The sequence below is a fragment of the Pseudorca crassidens genome, chromosome 5 (genome assembly GCF_039906515.1).
Source record: "Pseudorca crassidens isolate mPseCra1 chromosome 5, mPseCra1.hap1, whole genome shotgun sequence".
In the NCBI taxonomy this organism is placed as follows: Eukaryota; Metazoa; Chordata; class Mammalia; order Artiodactyla; family Delphinidae; genus Pseudorca; species Pseudorca crassidens.
Window position 1 is genome coordinate 59,121,417 of NC_090300.1, and position 26,778 is coordinate 59,148,194.

Genomic DNA, 26,778 nt, shown 5'->3' on the forward strand with positions numbered 1-26,778 from the left:
ATGAATAAGAGAGTAGAAATAGGAGAGAAGAAACAAAAAATCAGTTGGGTGTGAAGAACAGGTTAAGAGCAAAATCTAATTCTTCAGTATTTTTATTTCAGGTGTGAAGATGGGATAGCCTCTATCTGTTCATTGCTAGTAGTAATTTTGCTGCCCCAAACAGCCTGCACGTTATTTGAGATCTTTCTCTGAGTTCCTAGGAATAATTTGGTGTCAGACTGGATTCCATGTTAGGCTCAAGGGATTTCAGTGGGAACAACCAGGATTTCTCTAATTCATTATACTATTTGTGTTGTCTGCTAAATGAGTTTGCCCTATGAAAATGGATATTTCAAAACTATGGTGAACTTTCAAGCTGTCTCATTGGGTATTTAAGATACACTGAAGCAGAAAGTAATGTATTTGGAGGGTAGAAGGAACAGGCCACTGTTCAGGCTACTGTTAGCTTAGCTGCTAATATCTTGGAGCTAAAATTCTTTGTTTTAAAAAAATGTACTCTTACACAGGGCATTTCTCACACTCAGTGCTGCCTTTGAGGGAAGGTAAGTTTTAGCTCTTGTCTCTCTCACAAAAACAGTAAACACTGGATTACATTTAAAGTATTGAATTGATTCAACCAAAAATTCCAGCCTTTTACTGTAGGGTATTCACATATAATTTCAGATATGAATTACTGTTCTCTAATTATGACTCTAAATATCTTTTTATACTCTGGGTCAGTTCGTTAAAACTGTGCTACTCAGTGACTACTCTTTTATTTTCTTCAGTATATCCATTGTCACAACCTTTTTTGCCAAATGCTCATCATCACATACTAAATTGAGGTTTGCCTATAGCCTTCAACTGGCTCTCTTATACATTTAGACATGTCTTTAGCCTAAGTGAATTTGCTGTACTTTGAGAAATCTTTAAAGACTTTAAGAAAATAATTGAAGCTATTACTAGCAATACTAAAGTGCATTCTAACACTATTGAAAAATGTAAATCTTTACTTCAAGGCTTAAAAGCTTTCTCTTTTTTCCTAAAGAAAAAACTACATAGCTTAGGATATTCACCTATCCTAAAGTAATTTTGAAGGTAAGAAATATCATAGTGAGTCTATACATAAAAGTAGAAACAAGGAAAGAGAGAAGGTGCAAAACAATAAAATAATTTTGAAAGAAGAATGTCTAATTTTATCATTACCGTTTAAGCTGAATTGTGGCTTTCAAAAGGATACGTCCGCAACCTAACACCTAAAACCTGTAAATGTGATATTATTTGGAATGAAATTCTTACTGGCCATATTTCTCTCTTGAAGGATAACTTCATTCCATGTAAGCTCATTAAAAATAAGACATACAGATGGCCAACAAACACATGAAAATATGCTCAACATCATTAATTATTAGAGAAATGTAAATCAAAACTACAATGACGGGCTTCCCTCATGGCTCAGTGGTTAAGAATCCGCCTGCCAATACAGAGCACACAGGTCCGAGCCCTGGTCTGGGAAGATCCCACATAACGTGGAGCACCTAAGCCCGTGTGCAACAACTACTGAGCCTGCGCTCTAGAGCCCACAAGCCACAGCTACTGAAGCCCGTGCACCTAGAGCCCGTGCTCCGCAACAAGAGAAGCCACCGCAATGAGAAGCCCGCGCACCGCAACGGAGAGTAGCCCCCTGCTTGCTGCAACTAGAGAAAGCCCAGGCACAGCAATGAGGACCCAATACACCCAAAAATAAATTAATTAATTAATTAATTTAAAAAAACCCTACAATGAGGTATCACCTCACACCAGTCAGAATGGCCATCATCAAAAAATCTACAAACAATAAATGCTGAAGAGGGTGTGGAGACAAGGGAACACTTTTGCACTGTTGGTGGGAATGTAAATCGATACAGACAGTATGGACGTTCCTTAAAATACTAAAAATAGAATTACCATATGATCCAGCAATCCCACTACTGGGCACATACCCAGAGAAAACCATAATTCAAAACAAACATGCACCCCAATGTTCATAGCAGCACTATTTACAATAGCCAGGACATGGAAGCAACCTAAATGTCCATCTATAGATGAATGGATAAAGAAGATGTGGTACATATATATAATGGAATATTACTCAGCCATAGAAAGGAATGAAATTGTGCCATTTGCAGAGACGTGGATGGAACTAGAGACTGTCATACAGAGTGAAGTTAAGTCAGTAAGAGAAAAACAAATATTATATATTAATGCATATACGTGGAACATAGAAAAATGGTATAGATGAACTTATTTGCAAAACAGAAATAGAGACACAGACGTAGAGAACAAACGTATGGATCTAAGGGAGAAAATGAGGGTGGGAGTGGGATGAATTGGGAGATTGGGATTGACATATATACACTACTGATACTACGCATAAAATAGATAACTAGTGAGAACCTACTGTATAGCACAGGGAACTCTACTCAGTACTCTGTGGTGACCTAAATGGGAAGGAAATCCAAGAAAGAGGAGACATATGTATATGCATAGCTGATTCACTTTGCTGTACAGCAGAAATTAACATAACATTGTAAAGCAACTATACTCCAATAAAAATTAATAAAAATATGATTTTCAACATTTGAAAGTGAACAGTGTTTGTAAAAATCTTTGAAGAATAAGTTATTAATTTTAGTCTTTTGCATTTTATCATCCACATCCATGACATATTTTGGTCTAAAGAGAAAACAATAAGTTACTTCAGAGAATTACATTACTAGCTATTGAGGAATACACTACTATCACTCAGTTGTTCAACATTTTATATCTACAAAAGAACATTTGTTTTATCTGGAAAGAAAGCTGTGGCATAATTCATCTCTATGCTATTGATGATGAAGCTGGGGCTTTTCATTCATGCATTGATTAAATATTTATTGAGCACCTACCGTGTACTATTCTACATGGTAGAGGTACAACAAGGAATATATAAACAATCCTCATTAATCTTATATTCTACTGCAGGTAAAGATAGGACTTTCAATAAACGTAACAAATAATAAATTATATATTATGTTAGAGCATGTATATCAGGTTAAGGAGCCAAGAGCACTGTGTTAGAAGGGTTGCAAACTTAAACAGAATTGTCATATCTCTGATAAGTTCTTAAGGAAGGTGAGGAAATGCGTCATGGAGATACGTGGGGGAAATCCTTTTCAAACGTATTAAGCGGTCAGTCTTAAGACCAGGAACAGCCAAGGAACAGCAAGGAGGCCAGTGAGAACAGAGGAGGATAGTAGTAGATGAAGTCAGAGAGATAACAAGGTCAGGATATGTAGGGTTTTTAGGCCATTTGAAGATTTTGGCTTTTTTTCTCAATGAAATATAAAAATATTGGAAGTTTCTACTAAAATGATACAATCTAACTTATTACTTAAAAGGAATGATCTCTGTACTGTGTAGAAATAAATGGTAAGTGTGAAAGGTAGGATCAGGAAAATCAGAAGGCTCTTGGCTAATGTAAGTCCTGGTAATTTCCACCAGGATAGTAGGTGGTAAGAAGTGGTAAAACCAAACATGATTTACTGCTGAGTTGGATTTGGGGTGTGAGAAAAAGAGAACATTCAAAGGTGACTTCAAGTTTTTCAATCTAACTGGAAAGATAACGCTGACATTAACTGGAATTGGGATGGCAATAGATAAAGTGGACTTGAAGGGGTATGAGAATGGACATGTTAGCTTTCAGAATATCTATTTGATATCCAAAATGTTAAGTAGGCAGTAAGAGATACACTGGACTGAAATTCAGGGGAGAGGTGCAGTCCAGAGATACATATTTGGGAATCATTAACATATGGGTGCTATTTAAGTGCAAGCAACTGAATGAGAACATCTGTGAACATCTATGAACATCTATGAAGTGATAATAGAGAAAATAAGAGGTCAAAGGATTGAGTATAGGGCATTCCAAAGTTTGACGTTAGGAGTGACATAGGATGAAAACCATAATTTTGTAGTTTTAGGAAACCAATTGGAAAAAAGAAAAAAAAAGTGTTTCTTAAGGAAGAAGGACAGATCAACTTGACTGCTAATAGATCAAGTATTATAATAGCTGGTAATTGAGTATTGGATTTAGCAGTGTAGAGGTAATTGCTGACATGACAAGAACAAGTTTAATGGAGTGCTAGTGGCAAAATCAATATTGGAGTGGATTCGATGGACAATGGGTAGAGATGAATGGGAAGGGGAAAATATTGACAATTCTTTCAAGAGATTTAGCTGTAAAGGGGAGCAGAGAAATGGAGTTGTTGTTGTGTCAAAGTGATTTTTTCAAGGCAAGTTAGCAAGATAATGTCTCATAGGAATGATGCAGCAGAGAGAAAACAATGGTATAGGAGTGAAATGGGAAAGTTATAATGATACACTAGAGAGGTGAGAAGGAATGAACTTTAGAGTGTAAGACAAATGTTTGGCATTAAGTAGGATCATGATCAGTGCAACTCTATTAACAAAAAAGCAGACACCATATGAAAGCAGATGATAGCAGGTGCCACGGTGTAACGTTGGGAGTTTCTTTCTGGTTACTTTGATTTTCCTAGTGAAATAGAAAACAAGATTATAAATTGAGAATAAAGATGAAGTAGAGCTTTTTACACGAGGACAGGGTAAGGTGAAATGCTTATCAAGGAGTGTGAGGGAGTCAATGAATAAAGGAACATGGTATGATTATTGTGCAGTATTAGAAGTACACTTGAGGTTCCTGGCCTTGAATCTGAAATGAGGCTAGTGAGAGTGCTTCTTCAGCCATGTTCAGCTCTATGGGAGCAGTTATCCAGTAAGTGAAGAGGCTCCAGTGCAGGATCCCACCTTGCATTTACTCGTCATGTCTCATTAGTCTCTTACGGTCTGTCTCAGTTCCACAATGTTTTTGTTTGTCTTGTACAACCTTGAGGTTTCTGGCCAGTTATTTTGTAAAGAGTCTCTCAATTTGAGTTTGTCTGATGTTTTCTCAGGATTAAGGTTATGTATTTTTGCTAAAAATACCACAGAAGTGATTTTGTGCCCTTTTCAGGCCATCTTATGAGGGGTATATGATATGAACATTACTTACTACTTGTGATGTTGACTTCAGTTTCTTGTTTTAGGTGGTGCCTGCCAGATTTCTCCACTGTAGAGTTGCTATTTCCATCCTTGCAGTAAGTAAGAACCATGTGTGGGTATATTTTGAGTCTAAGCATAGATCCCATTTATCATCATAATTTTGTGCACTAACTTTAGCATCATCTTTCAATGATTCTTGCCTACAATACTTACATTTATTTATTTAATCAATTGATTATTTATATCAGAAAGGATGTAAATATATAGAATGTACATAATATATTAAATAAGTAGTACATAGAATATATTCTATGGAATACAATAAAATACTATACTAATAAAATGCTATATCTATATTGCTGATCAAACTGTTCCATTTTTGGCTATTGTGAGCTCTTTCAGTTTATCCCAACATGTCTCAATCCTTTTCTGAGCACTTGCTTACTTTGGAATAACAACATATTCCAGACTCATCTGTTATTTTTTCCCTGCCTTAACCCTGGAATCAGTCATTTCTCCAAGGACCCCTGCTTCCTTTTATTAGTAAATGGTATTTAGAAATGAACTATTTCAATGGTTCTAAAAGTCAGAGTGATACAAAAAGATACCTATAGAAGTTCCACGCTCCCTTCATCCCTTTTAACATATTCCCATTTCCTTAATACTTTCCAACCTATACCCACCTACATCTTCAGATAATCAGTCTAGTTTCTGGCCTATCATTCTTGCATATCTTTTGCATGAATCAGTGGATGGATGAATAATTTCATATATTCCTTTTTTCTTACATGAAAGATACTGTAATAGATACACTTCTGTACTTTCTTTTCACAATATACAGTTTGTTTTGGTTTCACCATATATATCTGAAATCATTTCATATCAGTTCATAGACATACTCCTCATTCTTTTTAAAGCTTCCCAACACTCCATTTTGGGGAGGAATCACAGTTTATTCGACCATTGTATGTATGGATATTTAGAGAAGAGTTAATTTTTATTTTTAACTAGTGCTATAATTTTGCTAGATGAGATGGTTTATGTGACTCTCTCTTTTGTGGCAGGTTATATATTCGTCCCATTTCCCAGCAGGAGGATTATACTTCCTTGTCCCTTTGATGTAAGGAGTGGCCTTATGCTTATACTTTGCCTTATGCCTTATACTTTGGCCAATAACACATATGTAGAAGTAAAATGTGTAATTTCTGAGTGGAAGCTTTAAGAGCCAGCTCATGGTTCACAGTCCCTTTTTATCCCTTTGCCACAAGATGGGCTTGGTAGGGTTTATTCTGTCAGCTTGGGTTCTGGAATAAAGACAGTGTGGAGCAAAGCTTCATCCTAGACATGGTGATTGTGAAATGTGATCAAGAAATAAACCATTGCGGTTATATACCACTGAGATTTGGGGATCATATGTTACTACAGTGTAACTTTGCCTCACTCTTCTGAAGTAAGTAGGTAACACAAACACAGCACATATGTTAAAGCAATAAATAGACTCTATGTCTTCTGTATTAGTCAGCTCAGTCTGCTATAATTAGGTATCACAGTCTGGATGGATTAAGCAACAGAAAGTTATTTCTCCCAGTTTTAGAAGCTAAAGTCCAAGATCAAGTTGCTGTCAGGGTTGGTTTCTGGTGAGGCCTCTCTTCCTGGCTTGCAGATAGTCACCTTCCTACTGTGTCCTCACATGGCCTTTCCTCTGTATGTGCAGAGAGAGAAAGAGATCTCTGGTGTCTCTTCCTTTTCTTTTTTTTTTAAATTAATTTATTAATTAATTAATTTATTTTTGGCTTTGTTGGGTCTTCATTGCTGCACGAGGGCCTTCTCTAGTTGTGGCTAGTGGGGGCTACTCTTCATTGTGGTGCACGGGCTTCTCATTGTGGTGGCTTCTCTTGCTGCGGAGCACAGGCTCTAGGCAAGTAGGCTTCAGTAGTAGTGTGGCACACAGGCTCAGGAGTTGTGGCTCACAGGCTTAGTTGTTCTGCATCATGTGGGATCTTCCTGGACCAGGGCTCAAACCTATGTCCCCTTCATTGGCAGGCAGATTCTTAACCACTGCACCACCAGGAAAGTCCCTCTTCCTTTTCTTATGACACCTGCTCTATTGGATTAGGGCTTCACCCTTAGGATCTTATTTAACCTTAATTACTTCCTGAAAGACTATCTCCAATTAAGTCACATTGGAGGTTAAGGCTTTAACATTTGAATTTTGGGGAGATATCATTCAGTTTATAACATCTTATTAGTAACTAATTTGCTGAGGAATCATGAAGGTGTACATTCAAATTATAATAAGCATAATTATATTATTCAATTTGAAAATTAGACTATTATATATAGATAATATATAACTTTAACTCAAAATATTTAACTGGTCACAAATTATTGGTTCCCTGCAATATTGTCCTTAGTTTATATTTTTATGTTAAGAAATTGCATTAGGTGCATTTATTTTTGGTAAGTCAGTAATGTATAGTCTCAAAGTGTTTATCAATGACTAAATAATTGTACCTATTTCACATTTAACAGGATGTGGGAATTGGGCTTGTCTTTCCATTTTTTCAAAGGAAATACAGAATAATATAGTAATTAAGGTAGCTCTTTACTTGTATAATTTTGAGCAGTGTCCTCAGCTGTAAACTGGCAATAGTATATACCTCACAGGCCTATTGTCAGGATGCAATCAGCTGATTATATGTGTAAAGCCTGTAGCCCTGTGTGAGTCTTCACAAAGTTATCTACAGAATAAGAATGAAAGTTAGCTTGATTATAGGACCACAAATCCCATTGTTTTATTTAACCATACAAATTAATTTATAAACATGTGATAACTGTTAGAAATAACAAGAAAAATTTCTTTAAATATGAAAAATTATGAGTTCTTAAGTGTCATGAGGTCTTATCTATAATATTCTCCATTTAGGGAAGCAAAATATGATTTCGAGGAGAGACTATGTAACATTTTAGAAATACATGGCTTATCTCTTTTCAAAGATGATATTTGGTATCCTACAGTAAGATCTAGGGAAAGTAGTGGCATAAGGACATTTTGTTTTCTTTAGTCACTATTTGAAATTTCTAAATGAGTTTGCATGGAACTTGAATGTGATTGGCATCTGGATTTAATGCAGATGTCTTCAGCTTGGTGGTTTCATGATATTGCCTAACTATTTACACATATTCTTAATAGCTAACTAAATGTGAAATGAAGTCTTTTTCACTTAGAACATTTTACCAGGGAAATGATGTCAGCAAAATGATGGTGGAATTTCTAGCTCTGGTCCCCTCCCAGAAACATCAATTTGAACAGATATCTGTACAGGAAAACACCTATACAAGAGTCAAGGATTCCAGGTGAGGGATTACAGAATCTAGATGAAACACAAAAATAAGTGAAGGCACATTGAGAAGAATAGGAAAGATAGATTCACACTACCCTTATCAACCTTTCCCCAAGCATGGGCCACCCAGAGCAGAGAGACATTCTCCCTGTAGGAGAGGGATGGTGATGTGAGTGCCAACTTCACCATGGACATCAGAGCTTGCCTGCCCCAGTACCATACTAACTCCCATGGCCCTAGGTGGCTCCCTGCAGGATCCTGTGAACCCAGATTCCTAGCACACCCCAGCACTGGCCAGCTCCTGTGGCCCTGGGTGGCTTTTATGGCCCCCGCCTTCCAATCAGCCCACATGAACTCAAGCTCCTTGTAGGTACCTGCAAACCTGGTCTCCTGGCCAGGCCCAGTATGAGGTAAACTACTGAAGCCCCTGCCCCCTGGCCCACCCCAGCACCAAGCTGACCCTCACAGACCTTACATCTAGGCTGACCACAACTCCCAGCTTGCCCTAGGGCCAGGTCAACCCTGTGGCCCCAGCCTCCAGGCTGCCTCCCTCAAAACCAGATTCCCAGTCTGTCCCAGTCCTGGACCAGCCCTATAGACCCAGATGCTGGAAAAATTATTTGAATAACTATTTCACAAAATAGTATCTAAAATGGTTAATAAGCACATAAAAGGGTGCTTAAAACCGTTAGCCATTAAGGAGATACATATTAAAACCACACCTTGTAAAATGGTTATGATAAAAAAGACAAGCAATAACAGGTCTTATCAAAGATGTGGAGAAACCAGAACCCACATACATTGCTTATTGGAATTTTAAATGTTGCAGCCACTTTAGAAAAGAACCTGAAAGTTTTTAAAAATGTTAAACATATATTACCATATGACTCAGCAACACAACTACTAGATTTTGATTGAAGAGAAATAAGAATATATGTCCATCCAGAGACTTGTACGTAAGTGTTCACAAGAGCATTTTAAATAATGGGGAACAAGTGAAAACTATACAAATGTCTATCAATGGTGAATGGGATGGACAAAATGTGATATATCCACAAAATGGAATATACTGTAATTCATCAGTAGAAAGGATAGGCTACTGAAACATAATACAATATAAATGAACTTCAAATATTACGCTAAGTGAAAGAAGCCAGACATAAAATAACATATATGATATGATTCCATTTATATGAAATGTTCATATAAGAAATAGCCAAATTTATCAATTTCCAAAATATACCAACAGCTCATACAACTCAATAACAAAAATCCAAACAACCCAATTGAAAAATGGGCAGAGGACCTAAATAGATATTTCTCCAAAGAAGACATACAAATGGCCAACAGACACAGTGAGGCTCAACATCACTAACTATTAGAGAACTACAAGTCAAAACTACACTGAGGTATCACCTAACACCAGGCAGAGTGGCCATCATTAAAAAGTCTACAAATAACATATGCTGGAGAGGGCATGGAGAAAAGGGAACCCTCCTACACTGTTGGTGGGAATGTAAATTGATACAGCCACAATGGAAAACAGTATGGAAGTTCCTCAAAAAACTAAAAATAGAACTACCATATGATCCTGCAATCCCACCCCTGGGCATATATTCATACAAAAACCATAATTCAAAAAGATACATGCACCCTTATGTTCATAGCAGCACTATTCACAATAGCCAAGACATGGAAAAAAATGTCTATTAACAGATGAGTGGATAAAAAAGATATACATATACATGATGGAATACTACTCATCCATAGAAAAGGATGAAATAATGCCATTTGCAACAACATGGATGCAACTAGAGATTATCATACTAAGTGAAGCAAGTCAGAAAGAGAAAGGCAAATACCATAAATTACTTATATGTGGAATCTAAAATATGACACAAATGAACTTATCTATGAAACAGAAACAGACTCACAGACATAGAGAACAGATTTGTTGTTGCCAAGGGAGAGGTGGGTGGAGGAGAAATGGACTGGGAGTTTGGGATTAGCAGATGCAAACCATTATATATAGAATGGATAAACAACAAGGTCCTGCTGGATAGCACAGGGAACTATATTCAATATCCCATGATAAACCATAATGGAAAAGAATATGAAAAAGAACACAGATATAATTTTATATATATATCTGAATCACTTTGCTGTGCAGCAGAAATTAACACAACATTGTAAATAAACTAAACTTAAATAAAATAAATTAAGAAAAAAGAAATGGCCAAATCTATAGTGAAAGAAAGTAATTAGTGATTGGTACTGAGAGCAGGAAGAGTAACTGTAAACTGGCATAAAGTTTTTTCTTGGAGTAAAGGAACTGTTCTCACTAAATTGTGCTTATTGTTGTACAACTACAAATTTATTAAAAATCATGGAATTTCACACTCAAAATGAGTTAATGATATAATATGCAAATCATACTCCATATGGTAGTTCAAATAATGACCCTTAAAGATATCCAGATTTTAATCCCTGGTAACTGTGAATGTTACCATATATGGCAAGTAGGACTTTGCAATATGATTAGGTTAACTATCTTGAGATGGGGAGATTCTCCTGGATTATTCAGGTGGTCCCTAAATGTAAACACAAGTATCTTTACAAGATGGTTACACAGAAAATTTTGATGACAGAAGTAGAGAAACCAATGTGACAATGAGGGCAGAGACTGGAGTAATGCAGTCACAAACCAAGGAATGCTAGCAGCCACCAGAAGCTTGAAAAGGCAAGAGACACGAACAATGCAAGAGGGTTCCCTTTTCTCCACACCCTCTCCAGCATTTATTGTTTGCAGATTTTTTGATGATGGCCATTCTGATCAGTGTGAGGTGATACCTCATTGTAGTTTTGATTTGCATTTCTCTAATGATTAGTGATGTTGAGCATCCTTTCATGTGTTCGTTGGCAGGTGTAGAGAATAGACTTGAGGACACAGGGAGGGGGAAGGGTAAGTTGGGATGAGGTGAGAGAGTGGCATGGACATATATACACTACCAAATGTAAAACAGATAGCTAGTGGGAAGCAGCCACATAGCACAGGGGGATCAGCTCAGTGCTTTATGACCACCTAGAGGGGTGGGATAGGGAGGGTGGGATGGAGAAGCAAGAGGGAGGAGATATGGGGATACATGTATATGTATAGCTGACTCACTTTGTGATACAGCAGAAACTAACACACCATTGTAAGGCAATTATACTCCAATAAAGATGTTAAAAAAAAAATGAGGCAAGAGACAGATTCTCCCCTGGAGCCTCTGGAAGAAGCCAGCCCTGCTGAAACTTGACTTTGTGGTATTGGTAGAGGAATAGATACACAGATCAAGAGAACACAACAGAGAACCCAGAAACATACCCACACAAATATTCAACTGATTTTTGACAAAGCTAACAAAGCAATTCAATGAAGGAAAGATCACTTTTTCAACAAATGGTGTTGAAGCAATTGGACATCCATTGGAAAAAGAATCATCCTAACTTAGTTTTCACACCCTACACAAAAAGGTCTTGGACTTAAATATATAACATAAAACTCTAAAACTTTTAGGAAAAATGAAGGAGAAATATCTTTAAAATTTAGGACAAGGCAAAAAGTTATTGGACTTGGCACCAAAAGCATCATTCATAAATGAAAATATTGATAAGTTGCCCTCATCAGATTGTAAAATTTTGCTCTGCAGAAGACCCTGTTAATAGGATGAGGATGTAGCTTTAGAATGGGAGAAAACATTGTCAAACCACATCATGCCTGACTAGGACTATCAAACAAACAAACAAAACCTGTATAGGGATACATATAGCAGCTTTATTTTTAATATCTCCAAACTGGAGGTGTTTTTCAATGGGTTAATGGTTTAAAAAATAAAACTGTGGTACAAACATACCATGGAATGCCACTCGGCAATAAAATTCAATAAACTATTGGTACACAACAACCTAAATGAATATTCAGAGAATTGTACTGTATGCAAAAAGCCAAACTCAAAAGGTTACATAATGTATGATCCAATTTATATAACATTCTTGAAATGACAGAATTATAAAAATGGAGAAAAGATTAGTAGTTGCCAGTAGTTAAGGAGGGGGGTAGAGGGAGTGGAATGAGGGTGTGGTTGTATAAGGACAACATTAGAGAACCTTGTGGTGATGGAAATACTCTGTATCTTGATTGTATCTATGCCAATATCCTGATTGTGTTATTATTCTATAGTTCTTCAAGGTATTACTATTGGGGGAAACTGAGTACAGGGTACATGGGATGTCTCTATTATTTCTTACAACTTCATGGGAATATGTACACTTCTCTCAAAATAAAAATGTTTAATTAAAAAGTTATTAAAAAGAAGAGACTAAAGAAAGCAGTCAGAAAATAAGATAAGCTCTTTGTAGTTTATGTATCTAACAAAGTTTCTGCCAGGGATAAATAACAAACTCCCACACATCAGTGAGGAAAGACTGGCAATTCAGCACAAAACTAGGCAACAAACTCAAACACATCCTTCACAATAAGGATATCCACATGGTTAATAAAAACATGGAAAAGTTTTCAATCTCATGGATAAGCAGGAAAATGCAAATGAAGTCCAAATTTTTATACTTCCACATACCACTACAATGGCTAAAATTTAGGCAGACAATGGCAAGTATTGCTGAGAGCAAGGAGCAAGAGGAACTCATACATTGCTAGTGAGGTTGGAAATAGCTATTTTGCAAGGCTGTTTAAGATAATCAACTATAGTTTGACATTTGCCACCCAGAAAGTTCACTTCTAAATATTAATTCAAAAGGATGAATGCACATGTGTACCAAAATACAAGTATAAGATTATTTAGAAGACCATTTTTGTAATCATTCTAAACTGGGAGAAAACTAAATGTCCATTTATGTTAGAAAGGATAATATATTGGGATATATTCCGACAGCAAAACCCTATATATTTCAACAATGATAATGAACAAGCTATAATAACACAAAACAGCATGGATTAATCTTATTAATTCAATATTGAGGGAAAGATCATTAAGAAAGATATACTGTATCCTTCTTTTTATATAAAGATCAAAGCCAGGTTAAACTAAATTATGACATAGAAGCCAGGTTAATAGTTACCTTTGTTGTTTCGGGTGGAGGTTTGGGGGAGCGCAAAGGAGACTTCTGGATTGTTGGTAATATATTTCACAGCTGTGTGCCCTATTCCTTGTGTTGTATTGTTAGGCTTCACCAGGCAGGCCTGCAAGCCTTGTAGTCGCCCAGCCTTGAGACTGAAGAAAGAGCAAGACAGTGAGAGAGACATCAATGGCTTACTTGGCAGGAGGAATCTTACACAAAATGTCCTAGAGAAACACCCTACCATGTGGGGCAGACGGCAGACAGGACATGGCAGCAGTCTTTGCTTCTCACGGGAGAAGGAGGCAACCATTTAGAGGAGGAATTGATGTCAGGTTTGCTCATCAATTTCCAGGGAAACCAGCAGCTGGGGAAGGGGGCAAAGGACCTCAGGCAGCTACTGATAAAGCCCTATAATTAAGAGGATTGGATAGTCATGTGAGTGAAGCAGGGGACATACAGAGAGCAAGAGAATAACCATCTCAAATGGGCTGACCATTCAACAGTAATTTGTGCATTTTCATATTTGTACACTATACTTCAATGAAAATCTGACAAAGTAAAATTCAATCATATATTTGGACAAAAAGTATTTCTTTCTCAAGTAAAAAAAAAAATGACCGAGATAGCCTCATCCACCAGAGGGCAGACAGCAGAAGCAAGAAAAACTACAATCCTGCAGCCTGTGGAACAAAAACCACATTAACAGAAAGGTGGACAAGATGAAAAGGCAGAGGGCTATGTACCAGATGAAGGAACAAGATAAAACCCCAGAAAAACAACTAAATGAAGTGGAGATAGGCAACGTTCCAGAAAAAGAATTCAGAATAATGATAGTGAAGATGATCCAGGACCTCGGAAAAAGAATGGAGGCAAAGATCAAGAAAATGCAGGAAATGTTTAACAAAGACCTAGAAGAATTAAAGAATAAACACTGAGAAGAATTAAAGAACAAACAAACAGAGATGAACAATACAATAACTGAAATGAAAACTACACTAGAAGGAATCAATAGAATAAATGAGGCAGAAAAACGGATAAGTGACCTGGAAGACAGAATGGTGGAATTCACTGCTGTGGAACAGAATAAAGAAAAAAGAATGAGAAGAAATGAAGACAGCTTAAGAGACCTCTGGGATATTAAACACAACAACATTCGCATTATAGGGGTCCCAGAAGGAGAAGAGAGAGAGAGGACCCAAGAAAATATTTGAAGAGATTATAGTAGAAAACTACCCTAACATGGGAAAGGAAATAGCCACCCAAGTGCAGGAAGCACAGAGAGTCCCATACAGATAAACCCAAGGAGAAACATGCTGAGACACATAGTAATCAAACTGGCAAAAATTAAAGACAAAGAAAAATTACTGAAAGCAGCAAGGGAAAAACGATAACAGACAAGGGAACTCCCATAAGGTTAACAGCTGATTTCTCAGCAGAAGCTCTAGAAGCCAGAAGGGAGTTGTGTGATATATTTAAAGTTATGAAAGGGAAGAACCTACAACCAAGATTACTCTACCCAGCAAGGATCTCATTCAGATTCAATGGAGAAATCAAAAGCTTCTCAGACAAGCAAAAGCTAAGAGAATTCACCAGGACAAAACCAGCTCTACAAAAACCGCTAAAGGAACTTCTCTAAGTGGGAAACACAAGAGAAGAAAAGGACCTACAAAAACAAACCCAAAACAATTAAGAAAATGGTAATAGGAACACACATATCGATAATTACCTTAAATGTGAATGGATTAAATGCTCCAACCAAAACACAGGCTCACAGAATGGATACAAACACCAGACCCATATATATGCTGTCTACAAGAGACCAACTTCAGACCTAGGCACACATACAGACTGAAAGTGAGGGGATGGAGAAAGATATTCCATGCAAATAGAAATCAAAAGAAAGCTGGAGTAGCAATACTCGTACCAGATAAAATAGACTTTAAAATAAAGAATGTTACAAGAGACAAGGGAGGACACTACATAATGATCAAGGGATCAATCCAAGAAGATATAACAATTATAAATATATATGCACCCAACATAGAAGGCACCTCAATATGTAAGGCAACTGCTAACAGCTATAAAAGAGGAAATTGGGGAGCTTCAAGATGGCGGAAGAGTAAGACGTGGAGATCACCTTCCTCACCACAAATACATCAGAAATACATCTACATGTGGAACAACTCCTAGAGAATACCTACTGAACGCTGGTAGAAGACCTCAGACCTCCCAAAAGGCAAAAAGCTCCCCACGTACCTGGGTAGGACAAAAGAAAAAAGAATAAACGGAGACAAAAGAATAGGGATGGGACCTGCACCAGTGGGAGGGAGCTGTGAAGGAGGAAAGGTTTCCACACACTAGGAAGCCCCTTCGCAGGTGGAGACTGTGGGTGGCAGAGCGGGGGAGCTTCAGAGCCGTGGAAGAGAGCACAGCAACAGGGGTGCGGAGGGCAAAGTGCAGAGATTCCCGCACAGAGGATCGGTGCCGACCAGCACTCACCAGCCCGAGAGGCTTTTCTGCTCACCGGCCAGGCTGGCGGGGGCTGGGAGCTGAGGCTCGGGCTTCAGAGGTAGGATCCCAGGGAGAGGACTGGGGTTGGCTGTGTGAACACAGTCTTAAGGGGGCTAGTGCACCACAGCTAGCTGGGACGGAGTCTGGGAAAAAATCTGGAGCTGACGAAGAGGCAAGTGACGTTTTCTTGCCTCTTTGTTTCCTGGTGCACAAAGAGAGAGGGTTAGGAGCACCACTTAAAGGAGCTCCAGAGACGGGCACGAGCTGTGGCTAACAGTGCGGACCCCAGAGACGGGCATGAGATGCTAAGGATGCTGCTGCAGCCACCAAGAAGCCTGTCTGCAAGCACAGGTCACTCTCCACAGCTCCCCTCCCGGAAGCCTGTGCAGCCCGCCACAGCCAGGGTCCCGTGATCCAGGGACAACTATTCTGGAAGAACACATGGTGCACCTCAGACTGTTGCAAATTGACGCCGGGTTGTGCCACCGCATGCTTGTCTTGCATTCCATACTCCTCCCTCCCCGTGGCCTGAGTGAGCCAGAGCCCCAGAATCAGCTGCTCCTTTAACCCAGTCCTGTCTGAGCAAAGAACAGATGCCCTCAGGCGACCTACACGCAGAGGCAGGGCCAAATCCAAAGCTGAATCCCAGGAGCTGTGGGAACAAAGAAGAGAAAGGGAAATCTCTCCCAGCAGCCTCAGGAGCAGCGGATTAAATCTCCACAATCAACCTGATGTACCCTGCATCTGCGGAACACCTGAAGAGACAACGAATAATCCCAAATTGAGGAGCTGGACTTTGGGAGCAACGACATATATATATTTTTTCCCTTTTTCTCTTTTTGTGAGTGTGTATGTGTATGCTTCTGTGTGTGATTTTGTCTGTATAGCTTTGCTTTTACCATTTGTCCTAGCGTTCTGTCTGTTTAGTTTTGTTTTCTTTTTTACTATAGTTTTTAGCACTTGTTATCATTGGTGGATTTGTTTTTTAGTTTGGTTGTTCTCTTCTTTCTTTCTTTCTTTTTTATTACTTAAAAATTTTTTTTGGAATAATTATTTTTTACTTTAATAACCATTTTATTTTAATTTACTATATTTTATTTTATTTTATCTTCTTCTTTCTTTCTTTCTTTCTTTCTTTTCTCCCTATTATTCTGAGCCATGTGGATGACAAGCTCTTGGTGCTCCAGGCAGGCATCATGGCTGTGCCTCTGAGGTGGGAGAGCCAAGCTCAGGACACTGGTACACAAGGGACTTCCCAGCTCCACATAATATCAAATGGCAAAAATCTCCCAGAGGTCTCTATCTCAAAGACAAGACCCAGCTGCACTCAACAACCAGCGATCTACAGTGCTGGACACGCTATGCCAAACAACTAGCAAGACAGGAACACAGCCCCATCCATTAGCAGAGAGGCTGTCAAAAATCATAATAAGGCCACAGAGACCCCAAAACACACCACCAGACGTGGACCTGCCCACCAGAAAGACAAGATACAGCCTCCACAAAAACACAGGCACAAGTCCCCTCCACCAGGAAGCCTACACAACCCACTGAACCAAACTTAAACACTGGGGGCAGACACCAAAAACAACAGTAACTACGAACCTGCAGCATGTGAAAGGGAGGCTCCAAACCCAGTTAAGTTAAGCAAAATGAGAAGACAGAGAAACACATAGCAGATGAAGGAGCAAGATAAAAACCCACCAGACCTAACAAATAAAGAGGAAATAGGCAGTCTACCTAAAAATGAATTCAGAATATGATAGTAATGATGATCCAAAATCTTGGAAATAGAATGGAGAAAATACAAGAAACATTTAACAAGGACCTAGAAGAACTAAAGAGCAAACAAACAGTGATGAACAACACAATAAATGAAATTAAAAATTATCTACAAGGGATCAATAGCAGAATAACTGAGGCAGAAGAATGGATAAGTGACCTGGAAGATAAAATACTGGAAATAACTACTGCAGAGCAGAATAAAGAAAAAAGAATAAAAAGAATTGAGAACAGTCTCAGAGACCTCTGGAACATCATTAAATGCACCAACATTCGAATTATAGAGATCCTAGTAGAAGAGAAAAAGAAAGGGACTGAGAAGATATTTGAAGAGATTATAGTTGAAAACGTCCCTAATATGGGAAAGGAAATAGTTAACCGAGTCCAGGAAGCACAGAGAGTCCCATACAGGATAAATCCAAGGAGAAACATGGCAAGACACATATTAATCAAACTATCAGAAATTAACTACAAAGAAAACATATTAAAAGCAGCAAGGGAAAAACAACAAATAACACACAAGGGAATCCCCATAAGGTTAACACCTGATCTTTCAGCAGAGACACTGCAAGACAGAAGGGAGTGGCAGGACATATTTAAAGTGATGAAGGAGAAAAATCTACAACCAAGATTACTCTACCCAGCAAGGATCTCATTCAGTTTTGAGGCAGAAATTAAAAGCTTTACAGACAAGCAAAGGCTAAAGGAATTCAGCACCACCAAACCAGCTTTACAACAAATGCTAAAGGAACTCCTCTAGGCAGGAAACACAAGAGGAGGAAAAGACCTACAATAGCAAGCCCAAACAATTAAGAAAATGGTAATAGGAATATACATATCGATAATTACCTTAAATGTAAATGGATTAAATGCTCCAACCAAAAGACATAGACTGGTGGAATGGATTAAAAAACAAGACCCGTATATATGCTGTCTAAAAGAGACCCACTTCAGACCTAGGGACACATACAGACTGAAAGTGAGGGGATGAAAAAAGATATTTGACGCAAATGGAAATCAAAAGAAAGCTGGAGAAGTAATTCTCATATCAGACTAAGTAGACTTTAAAACAAAGACTATTACAAGAGACAAAGAAGGACACTACATAATGTCAAGGGATCAATCCAAGAAGAAGATATAACAATTGTAAATATGTATACACTCAACATAGGAGCACCTCAATATATAAGGCAAATACTAACAGCCATAAAAGGGGAAATCGACAGTAACACAATCATATTAGGAGACTTTAGCAACCCACTTTCACCAATGGACAGATTATCCAAAATGGAAATAAAAGAGGAAACAGAAGCTTTGAATGATACATTAAACAAGATGGATTTAATTGATATTTATAGGACATTCCATCCAAAAACAACAGAATACATTCTCATCTCAAGGGCTCATGGAATATTCTCTGAGATAGATCATATCTTGGGTCAGAAATTACGCCTCAGTAAATTTAAGAAAATTGAAATCGTATCAACTATCTTTTCCGATCACAATGCTATGAGACTAGATTTCAATTACAGGAAAAAAACTGTAAAAAATACAAACACATGGAGGCTAGACAATACACTACTTAATAACCAAGAGATCACTGAAGAAATCAAAGAGGAAGTCAAAAAATACCTAGAAACAAATGACAATGAAAACACAACAACCCAAAACCTATGGGATGCAGCAAAAGCACTTCTAAGAGGGAAGTTCATAGCAATAATATCCTACCTTAAGAAATATCTCAAATAAACAACCTAACCTTACACCTAAAGCAATTAGAGAAAGAAGAACAAAAATCCTCAAAGTTAGCAGAAGGAAAGAAGTCATAAAGATCAGATCAGAAATAAATGAAAAAGAAATGAAGGAAACAATAGCAAAGATCAATAAAACTAAAAGCTGGTACTTTGAGAAGATAAACAAAATTTATAAACCACTAGCCACACTCACCAAGAAAAAGAAGGGAGAAGACTCAAATCAATAGAATTAGAAATGAAAAAGGAGAAGTAACAATTGACACTGCAGAAGTACAAAGGATCATGAGACACTACTACAAGCAATTATATGCCAATAAAATGGACAAACTGGAAGATATAGACAAATTCTTAGAAATGCACAACCTTCTGAGACTGAACCAGGAAGAAATAGAAAATATGAACTGACCAATCACAAGTAATGAAATTGAAACTGTGATTTAAAATCTTCCAACAAACAAAAGCCCAGGATCAGATGGCTTTACAGGCGAATTCTACCAAACATTTAGAGAAGAGCTAACACCTATCCTTCTAAAACTCTTCCAAAATATAGCAGAGGGAGGAACACTCCCAAACTCATTCTACGAGGGCACCATCACCCTGATACCAAAAGCAGAGAAAGATGTCACAAAGAAAGGAAACTACAGGCCAATATCACTGATGAACATAGAACAAAAATCCTCAACAGAATACTAGCAAACAGAATCCAACAGCACATGAAAAGGATCATACACCATGATCAAGTGGGGTTTATTCCAGGAATGCAAGGATTCTTCAATATACGCAAATCAATCAATGTGACACACCATATTAACAAATTGAAGGAGAAAACCCTATGATCATCTCAAGAGATGCAGAGAAAGCTTTCGACAAAATTCAACACCCATTAATGATTAAAACTCTGCAGAAAGTAGGCACAAAGGGAACTTTCGCAACAAATAAAGGCCATATATAAAACCCCACAGCTAACATCGTCCTCAATGGTGCAAAACTGAAACTATTTCCAGTAAGATGAGGAACAAGACAAGGTAGCTGACTCTCACCACTATTATTCAACATAGTTTTGTAATTTTTGGCCACAGCAATCAGAGAAAAAAAAGAAATAAAAGGAATCCAAATTGGAAAAGAAAAAGTAAAGATGTCACTGTTTGCAGATGATATGACACTATACATAGAGAATCCTAAAGATGCTACCAGAAAAATACTAGAGCAATGAATTTGGTAAAGTAGCAGGATAGAAAATTAATGCACAGAAATCTCCTGCATTCCTATACACTAATGATGAAAAATCTGAAAGTGAAATGAAGAAAACACTCCCTTTTACCATTGCAACAAAAAGAATAAAATATCGGAATAAACTGACCTAAGGAGACAAAAGACCTGTATGCAGAAAATTATAAGACACTGATGAAAGAAATTAAAGATGATACAAATAGATGGAGAGATATACCATGTTCTTGGATTGGAAGAATCAATATTGTGAAAATGACAATACTACCCAAAGCAATCTACAGATTCAATGCAATCCCTATGAAATTACCAATGGCATTTTTATAGAACTAGAACAAAAAATCTTAAAATTTGTATGGAGACACAAAAGACCCCAAATAGCCAAAGCAGTCTTGAGGGAAAAAAAGCATATCTGGAGGAATCAGACTCTGTGACTTCAGACTATATACAAAGCTACAGTAATCAAGACAATATGGTACTGGTATGAAATAAGAAATACAGATCAATGGAACAAGATAGAAAGCCCAGAGATAAACCCACTCGCCTATGGTCAACTAATCTATGACTAAGGAGGCAAGGATATACAATGGAGAAAAGACAGTCTCATCAATAAGTGGTGCTGTGAAAAGAGGAAAGCTACATGTAAAGAAATGAAATTAGAACACTCCCTAACACCATACACAAAAATAAACTCAAAATGGATTAGAGACCTACATGTAAGACCAGACACTATAAAACTCTTAGAAGCAAACATAGGAAGAACACTCTTTGACATAAATCACAGCAAGATCTTTATTGATCCACCTCCTAGAGTAATGGAAATAAAAACAAAAATAAACAAATGGGACCTAGTGAAAGTTAAAAGCTTTTGCAAAGCAAAGGAAACTACAAACAATACAAAAAGACAACCCTCAGAGTGGGAGAAAATATTTGTAAATGAATCAACGGACAAAGGATTAATCTCCAAAATATATAAACAGCTCATGGAGCTCAATTTTAAAATAAAAAACAATCCAATCCAAAAATGGACAGAAGTCCTAAATAGACAGTTTTACAAAGAAGACAGTCAGATGGTCAAGAAGCACATGAAAAGCTGCTCAGCATCACTAATTATTAGAGAAATGCAAATCAAAACTACAATGAGGTATTACCTCACACCAGTCAGAATGGGCATAATCAGAAAATCTATAAAAAACAAATGCTGGAGAGGGTGTGGATAAAAGGGAACCCTCTTGCCTGTTGGTGAGAATGTAAATTGATACAGCCACTATGGAGAACAGTACAGAGGTTCCTTAAAATACTAAAAATAGAATTACCATATGACCCAGCAATCCCAGTACTGGGTATATACCCAGAGAAAACCTTAATTCAAAGGACTCATGCACCTCAATGTTCATTGCAGTACTATTTACAATAGCCATGTCATGGAAGCAACCTAAATGCCCATTGCCAGATGAATGGATAAAGAAGATGTGGCACATATATACAATGGAATATTACTCAGCCATAAAAAGGAACGAAACTGGGTCATTTGCAGAGTCGTGGATGGACCTAGAGACTGTCATACACAGAGAAGTAAGTCAGAAAGAGAAAAACAAATATCGTATATTAATGCATATATTTGAAACTTAGAATAGTGGTACAGATGAACCAGTTTGCAGGGCAGAAATTGAGACACAGATGTAGAGAACAAACGAATGGACACTAACGGGGGAATGTGGCATGGTGGCGGTGGTGGTGGGATGAACTGGGAGATTGGGATTGACATATATACACTAATATGTATAAAATGGATAACTAATAAGAACCTGCTGTATAAAAACATAAATAAAATAAAAATTAAAAAACAAAAGACCATTATATAGCCTTATTTTCTGGTGACACTCAAATACCATTAAATATAACTTTTGAACCACTGGAAATTAAGCACTTCATCACATATAATTTGGATCAAAATAGAAATAAAAATGATTATAATCCTTTTGAAAGCAATAAATATTGTCATATATCATACAAAGTTTGTGGGTCACAGCAAAATCTGTACTCATAGGAAAATGTAAGTGCTTTCAGTAATAAGAAGTATGAATAAAATAAAAGTATTATTCCACTTAATTTAAAAAAAATAAATCTAATAGAAAAGGAAGAAAAATAACACATAGCTGAAACTAATAAGGTAGGAAAAATAAAAACATACAAATATTGATTAATATAATTTTTTTGAAAAGATAAAGCCAATACATAAACCACAAATGATCTCAAGGAAAAATACAGGGGAGAGAAACAATACAGATTAGGCATACAAATGAAGATATACCATAAACTACAGTGGAAATACTGTGCTTAACTCTTTAGACACAAATTTGAAAGCCTAAAGAAAATGGGTAGTTTTCTAGCTAAACTTAAATTACTAAAATAAACTCAAGAAGATGTAAAAAGCTTGAAAAGAACTTAAAGAATGAGAAGATGACTAAAAATCAACCTTAAAACCAGCCAGGGTACCTGACGGTTTCACAACTGAATTCTATCTCATATTTAATGGATTTGTAGACCTTCAAATACTACTTAAGCTATATTTAAGCAGTAGTAACGATGGAAATCTCCTAATTAATTTTAATTTTATAAGGCTAAAAAAGAGATAGGATCATAAAATTATAATCTCACATATATATACATTCATATATATGTAGACAGAGAATATAATTCTTAAGTATGATTTTTGTAAATAGAAACCCCAAAAGCTTTAACATAAAAATAATAGAATATTGTAATATGGATTAGTTAATAATTAATATTTTTAAAAGTATATTTGTTTTGTGCTTATAATAACCTCTAGGAATGGAATTTGGAAAAGAAAGTATTTTAATCAAAAGAGTGAATAAAATAATAATTAGTAACATATTAAAGTTATAAGGTAATCTTACAAATTGAACACATTATCAACAGTAACATTTACAATAAAGCAGTCTACAAATACTTGAAAGACATAGGGAAATAAATATTACCAGGCATCCAAAAGGAGTTTTTGAGTATAGATGAACAATAAATTCAGTACAGACTATCATAGCAGATGCCATAAAAAAGGGATAGTACTTTGAGTTAACATAATTCTTGTTTTTTGTGTAAGAAAGCAATGTGTCTGTTCTGGCATTGAATTTAGGTGGGAATTTACTGAATGAGTACATGTTTTAGAATTATTGAAGAACATAATATATGGTATTGTTAACATGTCTTTGAAAAGGTAGAAAAGTTTTCAAAATGGTAGTTTGCATATCTATTTGAAACTCTGATGGTTAAGTTTGTTTCTTCTTTTTAGGTCACATGGGGCTCATGTGGTATAGCTTGCCATTAAATGACCATACAAAGTTTTTTGTTTGTTTGTTTTTTTGTTGTTTTTAATTAAGAACATATTCCTTTAAACCATCAAAAAATTCAAAGTGGCTTTAAATGTTTAAAATTTAAAAACAATTTTGGCTCTTATATTTATAGGGATATTTATACCAATTGTTTTAGAAATAGAAATTTTCTATTGATGTGAAAGAAATCTAATTAAACATGAGTGTGTTTGCTTCGTAATGTAGGTTCATAAATTCCTAAATTGTTATCCAATTTTGGTTTGTTCTGAGTATATTTTCTATTCTGAAAAATCAGATGGCTTTAGATGATTTTTAAGGTTCTTTCCTTTTTATTTTGTAATTTGTTAAATTTATTTTTACTTCTAATTATTTTTTAATATCCACTATCATGGTTTACTATTTGAATTCTTGTATGTGATCACTAAAATATGCACCACTAAATACTTTATTGATATTCTAACTTCAGACCTATTTTCTATTTGACAAAATAAAACAAAACCTTTCCAAAGTTTGATTTTTTTAATTCGGTAACAGACTTAAAAGTTGCCTTTCTTTTTCCTTGTCAGTTATTGAACTTTCTTGCAAGAGATTATTAGCTAAAGGTCATCACCTTTTTATTTTGTTAAAGCTAAAGAATTTATTATCTCATCCTTAATACTATGGCAGATCATTTTCTTCATGGGCTGTGTAGAACATAAATAATGCAAGATTTAAAATCTTAGAATCCCTTTATCAGCAGATAGCAAAGTATTTTAAAAAATCCTTTTCTGGCTTGAGTTAATGGTCTACTTTTATGCTGAATCCACTCAAGGATTTGTGAACTGTTTATGCATGGGAGACAAACCACTGATACTGCACAGGTCTGAGGGTAGACAGGTTACCACAGATTGAATCCACTCTCCATAAATTTCACAAGAAAAGAGAATTGATGGAAATAAATTGTAGTTTTTAATTTTATAATTTGGATGAACTTACCTTCTTTTACTTCCATTACTGGTTTCCTGGCACGCCTGCTACAACAGGAAAGAAAGAAATTAAAAAATGGAAATGGAACTATGCAGTAAGAATGGAAAAAAAACCTGCATAAATGTGATGCCCAGTAGAAATATTTTTGCAGTTGGAAGCAGAATGGTCACATTTACTTTCCTTAGTAGAGTTTAAATAAAATAGAGACAGGAAGGTCCTGACTGACAGAAATGTAACACATTTCTCAAATATTACAATTTCTATTACCACCCAGAGAAGGAGAAATAAAAGTCAGTATTACACTTTTCCAAAATGCATGTACTGGAATACTGCCAAATAATTATGTGGCAAATTTTGACCTACTTCAAGATGCTTATCAACAGAGGGTTCAAAAGATCAGCAGTTCTGCCTCTGGAAATTCAGAGGCCTAATTAAACTTATTTATATATTCTAAAAATCACTGTTATTTTTAAAGCACCTTTGAAAAACTGGCTTATGCATTTGATTCCTAAGCCTTCCTAATTGTGACAGATGTTAAACTGCTATAATCCAGAAAAAAAAAAACAAAAAAATCTTCAATTGACTTGCATCTTTTTCTGCATTAAATGTTTGAATGTCAAAATAATTCCATTAGCTGGTATTGGATAATAATAATAATGAGGAAAAAAAATTCAGTGTAAAATAGTATAAATTAAATTTCCTATGTATACAGCATAATGATTATAGGTATTCAAACAAAAAATAAACATGTTTAATAAAAAAAAAGTTAAGAAACTTTTTTTTGGCCTCACTTATCTTTATTTCATTTCTTACTATGGTTCCAACTTATAATGCAATAAAGAAAACTGCTGACATATATTCCAAAAATCTTCAACAAATGTTAAAAACAAGCAAACAAAAAACCTTTCCGGTGAACTATGAAATTAAAAAATTCAGCTAACAAAATACACTGTGTTATGCAATATTTTTACCCTTTGGTCCTTTTCTAAAGCTTTTAAGAACATAGAGAAAATGAAGTCACCCAAGCTCCAACTGAAATAAGGAATAACTCAGGTCTTTAATCTAGTCTAACTAATTTAACATTCTCATCCAAAAATAAAAGAAAGTAAAACCAATATAATTTATCTCTCTGTACCTATTATTACCTGCAACAAAATTTTTAAGTAGTTCTACATTTTTTACTACAAAGTGTCAGATATGGTATTTTGAATAATTTAATACAAGAAAATTAAATTGATATTATGGGGACAATCATTGGTAATTTATTGAAAGCATTTTAATATAACAAAATATATAGCAAATAATTATTTACCACTTAGTGTAGGAAGATAGGGCCTGGTAGATACATACAGCAGGTGTTGGGTTAAAGAAACAGTCCAATGGTGACAGACAAAGAAATATTTGTAAGAAAAGTCATAATTAATAGTAGATAAAGATACAAATAACGTCCCAAAAGCATTTCTAAGAAAGACATAATTTGATGGACACGGGCAGGGATATATATAAATGTTTAAATAGTTTTGTGAATATTGATTAGCTGGGTATTTTTAATATGTGGGTGAAGGAGTAGTATGCTATGGGACAAAAATGATGGACCCGAATATGAGTTTGATGGTTTCTCAGATAAAATAAGTGTGCATTTTTATTTATTTAAACATGGAG

The 26,778-nt window shown here is 36.1% G+C and overlaps 1 long non-coding RNA gene across 1 annotated transcript in view; it reads right to left on the reverse strand.

The window, feature by feature from the left end:
• Window positions 1-26,778, reverse strand: part of LOC137224924 (uncharacterized) — a 649,859-nt gene that overhangs the window by 214,816 nt on the left and 408,265 nt on the right. The window contains exon 9 of the long non-coding RNA XR_010943572.1: window positions 25,126-25,163. This is a non-coding gene — a long non-coding RNA (uncharacterized lncRNA). The remainder of the gene's footprint in view (window positions 1-25,125; window positions 25,164-26,778) is intronic.